Below are 6,515 nucleotides of genomic sequence, written 5' to 3' on the forward strand. Positions count from 1 at the left end.
CTGTGTAATTCCGTATCGACATCTTCCAACGATATTGCCCTGGTTACAATTACCACAAAATCAGTAACCCTTCTGAGCCCATGCTCGTCCACCAGCTGTAAGAGTCTGTTCATTCCCCATTAGCATCAACTGAAGTTCCAACTATACATTCCAAAACTTGAAGTCAAGTTGCATCCCAACCTTCCTTAGTATAGTAGCAACTATCCCAATGAAATTCATAGACTTAGTCATTGTCCGCCATGATCTACGAATCGCTCTAAACTTTCTAAAAACATGTGGCTATCCATCCATAAAATCCATACGCTACTCTCCCACTCTCACTTCGGTTAAACCATCAACTAAGAAACTACTCGCCCTATGTTGTTCATACTTTACCAGCTAGCAATTCAGCCACCGCGAGACACTACCCATCATGTCCTTCCTCCTTCTTCGCTGCCAAAATACTGCTTCCTTCTTCGCTGCCAAAATACTGCCTCCTTCTTCGTTGCTAAAATACTGCCTCAAACATAATCCATCTTTGAAGCCGTCATACACCGCCATCTCTGATAACCGCTGCTTAGGCACCATTCCACAATACCCTTCCCCGAAAGAAATTCAAAGAAGACCATAACACCGATAAGCCTTAATGCATTCCAAGAAGGGAGACAACACCACATCACAAATGAGAATTCCACCAAGTTGGAAATATCAGATCTCCCTACTCCGTCAACCAAAAAACTGAGCATTTATAGACCAGTTGATGTTTTAGTATTGTAACAAATACCAAACTTCCCAATAATAATACAATATCTGTCTGAAATTTAAATTAGACAAGACAATGTAAATAAGTATGATGAAGACTCTATGGGATGCAACATATAGCATGGAAAGCAGTTCACCATAAAGTCCCCTCAGCAACTGCGCCTACGCGCTAAGATCACCACTAAATGAACATGTCAGATCTAACATATTTAGTGTAGAAGTATAGCATGAGTACGTAAATCAATGCGTACCCAGTAAGTATTTAGCATAACCCCAAAGATGAAGTGACGAGGGGTCGACATCGACAATTACTAGTGGTCCAATAAAAAAATTAATAAATTATAAACAGATATGAAACACAACAGCAACCATGAGGTAAAAATTGTAACTCACATAATTCTCCAACATTTATTGTAACGATATAAATCTCTCAAATCTCATAAACTATCTCCACATATCAGAAATATCAAGTGTAGTTTCAAACGGATAAGGAATACCATATAAATGTCGGGTCTCAATCAAAGGGAAATCTCACGAATATTCGGACTCCTAGTGGTATCATGCACAATTATGCAGGGGTTGTACGGCCCGATCCTGAGTGGTGTGTACACTACTGAGGGTCGACCGGCACAAACCAGATATGAATCTTAATATACTGCCGAGACATTCAATCCGATCCACAGGAAAGGAAGAAACTTATCGAATTACGGGCCATGTATTTTCAACACAAGTACAAGAGCATAAAGTAAACATGACTAGCATAAAGTAGACATGAGTTTTACCGTCTATCAAATATCTCATCGAACAAATTAAGGTGATAAATCTCGGCTTAAAATATTTCCAATTAATTTCAATTATATGTTCAAGTAATTAAGCTAGCAAATTGAGCTCAACTAAGTCAAATATTACATGAAAAAGTCCTAAGTCTACCCAAACAAAGCTACATACGGACTTTCGTCACCTCGTGCGTATGTAGCACCCACAACTAGTAGCACATAATAATTTAATACCTAGAGGGTAGATTTTCCCTCACAAGATTAGACATGAGACTTACCTCGCTCTGAAGTTCCATAACTAGCTCCAACGCATCTCTAACACCTCAAAGCGATGCTCATCAATTCGAAACGATTCAAACAACATGCAAATCATTAAAAATATACTCCAACACTCATAATTAATCAATTTATATCAATTCCCAACTCCGCTCAAAAAGTCAAAAAAACCAACCCTCGGGTCCACGTGCCCGGATTCCGAAAATCTTCGAAGATAAACATTACTCATAATGCCACGAGCTCAAATATATAATTTATTTCAAATTTTATGACCAAAGACGTGGTCAAAACTCGAAAATATCAATTCTAGGGCTTCTACCAAAAATTTCACATTTTCCACGTACATTTCTTAAATTTACAAGCCTAAATTCATACATTTAACTCAAAATGTGTAGAAATCACTTACCTCATAATAGATAATGAAAAAGGCACTCAAACATTGCCTTACAGCCGGCTCCTATTGAATAATTGGGATGAAAATGAACCAAATCTCGATTTTAACAAAGTCTACCCAGCAATTCCCTTCTTCACGATCGCGGATAAGCCCTCACGATTGCGAAGACCAACCTCGACCAGCTGCCAAATTGTTCTTCGTGAATGCGACACAACGGTCCCGAACGCAGTGGTCAACTTGACAGACCCTATGCGAACGCGGCCAAACCTTCGCGAACGCGTAGGACAAAACACCCGGTGCCCCTTCCCGCCTATCCTTCTACACGATCGCGGCCTGACTCTCGCGATTGCGATATACTCAGCCCAAAGCTTCGCAAATGCAAGTCCTTCTTCATAAATAAAAAGTACAAATTGCCTGACGCCCAAGAGACCTTCGCAAGTCGTTCTTCACAAACGCAAAGTACAAATAGCACATCTGAAACTCACCAGAGGCCCCCAGGACCCCGTCCTATCATACCAACCAGTCCCAAAACATGACACAAACCAGCTCGAGGCCTAAAATCACACCAAGCTATGTCCAAACTATGAATCAATGATCAAAATATTCCTTTTAACTTTCGAACATTAAAACTTTACCGAACGCGTCCGAATCATACTTAAAAATTCTAGATGATGCCAAATTTTATGTACAAGTCACTAATCATAATACGAACCTTTTCCAAGGCCCGGGACCCCAAACGGACATCGATAACATCAAATTCCGCATCAAATCAAACTTAGGAAAGTTAAAAATCTTCAAAATGCCAACTTTCCACAATAAGCACCGAAGCGCTCCCGGACCACCCGATACTTAACCCAAACATACGGCCAAGTCCGAAATCATCATATGAACCTATTGAAACCTTCAAATCTTGATTCCGAGGTCATTTTTTCAAAAGTCAAACATTGGTCTACTCTTCCAACTTAAAGCTTCCGAATCAACTCTCCACTTCTCGAAATTCAATTCCGGCCACACGTACAAGTCATAAAACATGGAGTGAAGCTACTCAAGGCCTCAAACTTTCGAATGATGTGCTAGAGCTCAAAATGACTGGTCAGGTCGTTACAACTTGTACTACTAGTTTTGGGATATTCTGCATCTAATGATTGTTGTTGGCTTTGTAGGAATTTTTGGTTTTGGTTTAATGATTAACTGGTTTAAATCTGTTAATAACTCACTATGTGTTAGGCTTACCTAGTTTTAGAGACTAGGTTCCATCATGACTCCTTAGGAAGGATTTTGGGTCGTGACAGACAGGTATTTTTGTTCTTTATGTTCGCGATCAGTTGGTCACGTTTGCGAAGGTTGAAGACCTGTTTTCTTCGCTTTCATTACGGTACATTCTCATTCAAGTAGAAGGGTAAATGGGCCTGGGGTCAGTGGGTTGTTGTCCTTTGTGTTCCCGAAGGGCAGGTCGCATTCGTGAAGCTTGGACTGATCTAGCCTTCGCGATCGTAGCGACCTAGTCGCATTCGCGAAGGGCTTTTTCTGAGCCTTGGGATTTTTTCCTTTGCGATCACGAGACCCTTTTCGCGATCACAAAGAAGGGCCACTAGGCAGAATATTTAATAAAATTTGGGACTTAGGCCATTATTTTTCCTTTTTCACTTCTCTTGGTTGATTTTGAGCTGTTGGAGGGGGCATTTTCACCTAGCATCTTAAGGTAACATAGAAATTGTAGAAATTTTGGGATTTTGTTGAAAAACCTAGATTTTAGTAAAAATGAGATTAAACTACGAAATTGATTAGAAAATTCGAGTATAAATTATATATTTGAGTTCGTAAGGTTACGGTTAATATTTATCTACAAAACTTTTCGGATTCGAGCGCGTGGGCCCCGGGGTGACTTTTAACAATTTTCTAAATTGGGTTGGGTAATCACTCGAATAGTTGAATTATAAACTTTTGATTCGCTAGTTTCGGATTGCTAAGCATCGATTTCAGGCAACTAGTGTGGTTGAAGAGCCGAGTAGTGAACTTGGAAGCGAGGTAAGTCTCTTGACTAACCTTGTAAGAGGAAATTAACCCCACATGTATTTAAATTGTTATTTGTTAATAATTATTGATGCTACGTACGTACGAAGTGAAGAGAGTCTGTACTTAGCTAATATCATGCTTATGTCCGGGTAGACTTAGGACTTTACAATGCAATACTTGTATTATTTTGACCCAACTTGTTTGTTAATTACTTTAATTTATAATTGAAATTGGATATGGGAGTTTATGAAACGAAGCTTCATTATCTCAAGTTTTGGCGGAATACTTGATTGTTAATTGAAATTATGCCTTCTTTTAGTATTATTCCTGTGGTGTACTCATTGGCCGTAGTTTGTAGAGTTTGTCTATTAAGGTGGTTCGGGTTGAACGCCTCGGCAATATATTTAGATGCATCTATGGTTCGCGCTGGTCAACCCTCGGCAGTTTAGATAATTATTCTGGATCGGGCCGTACGACCTCGGCATAATTCGTGCATGATATCACTAGGAGTCTGGTTATACTTAATATTTCCTTCTTGAGTTGAGATTTGATAATTTTTCGATGGCTCTTATTTGTTAAAAATTGACATTCTGTTAAAGGATCACTATTTATTGTTTTCCTATTCCATTATTACTGTTATATTTCATGCCTATTTATAATTACTGCATTTTATTTATTGACCTCTAGTAAGTGTCGATATCGACCCCTCGTCACTACTTCTTCGAGGTTAGACTAGATACTTACTAGGTACACGTTGTTTACGTACTCATGCTACGCTTCTGCATAAATTATGCAGGTACTAAGGTAGGTATATCTGGTATCTGATCAGGTGTGCATCCACATTACCCGGAGACTTAGTGGTGAGCTGCTCCTCCATGCTCCGATTCGCAGCACCCGGAATCTCCTTCATGTTGCACTTTATTATATATTTATGTCTATTTATTTTCATACAATAGTTGTAGTGGTTTTTATATTCTACTAGATTGCTCGTGCACTTGTGATACCGGGTTTTTGGGAATTTTTAGTAGATATTTATGGTTTTTGCCTATTAATAACACTATTTCGCTCTTATGTTTTATTTTATGCTTTACATTACCATGGTCATTTATTCTTAGCTTCTATCACGACCCCAATTTCCCTCCGTAGGATGTCGTGATGGCATCTAGTCTCTACGACTAGGTAAGGCAAATCGACTCTCAAAACTCAAATTCTTATTTTTCAAAAACATGATAAAGTTTCACAAATTTTCACTTTGATTCCTATGATTTTGATGTTAAAATATAAGATATGTTGATGGAATATGATTAGAAATAGATTAGAATCACTTACCCAAAGTTTGTAGATGAAAATCCCCTCTCCAAATTGCCTCTTACCAAGTCTAGGGTTTTAAAAATGAGAGAATGTGTTAAAATCCCGTCTTCCAGCCCTTTGTACTAGCTGCAGTTGTCGCATTTATGGCACAAAGTTTGCATTTACGAACCCTCGCAATTGTGGACCAGGGCTCGCATTTGCAAACCCTGACAGCCTCACGCATCATCGCAATTACGATAAGAGGCTTTGCAATTGCGAAGTTGGACATAATCCGAAACATCATACGAACTCTCTCACATGATCAATACACAACAATTGCATCTAAAACTATGAATCGAATACTAAAACGCATAAGTTTCAAAGTAAAGTTCAAGAATCTCTAGAATTACAACTAAACGGCTGAATCCTATCAAACCAACTCCAAATGATATCAAATTTTGCAGACAAGTGCTTAATAGCATAAAAGATCTATTTCAACTCCCAAAATCAAATTCCAAGTTCGGTAGTTAAAAGTCAAGCTACGATCAAACTTTTCAACTTCAAATTACGATATTTCGGCAAATCAACCTATGGACTTCCAAAATCAATTCCGGGGATGCGCCCAAGTCCGAAATAACGATACAAATCTATCGGAGCTATCAAAATACAACTGTGCATCATTTTCACAAAAGTTAAAGTTTGGTTAACATTTCTAATATAGGCTTCTAAGCCAAGAATCAAAGGGTCCAAATCAACTCGAAAGCTTCTCGGAATGAAACTAACCAACCATGCAAGTCATAAAATCATAAACACACCTGTGTGAAGAATAAAAAGGGGTAATGTGGGGCAATTACGCAAAATGATCGGTCGGGGCCACACCCTTCCTACTTTACAAAAAAGAGCTTAGTTTTCTTATTTTATAATATTCTAAGCCTTAGAATAGAAACCATTGGTGGAAAATATTTTACCCTTTTAGTAGATCTACCAGCGTGAACCGGATGACTTGTAGGAGGAGAGAAGGG

Source organism: Nicotiana tomentosiformis, chromosome 5 (genome assembly GCF_000390325.3).
Source record: "Nicotiana tomentosiformis chromosome 5, ASM39032v3, whole genome shotgun sequence".
Taxonomy (NCBI): domain Eukaryota; kingdom Viridiplantae; phylum Streptophyta; class Magnoliopsida; order Solanales; family Solanaceae; genus Nicotiana; species Nicotiana tomentosiformis.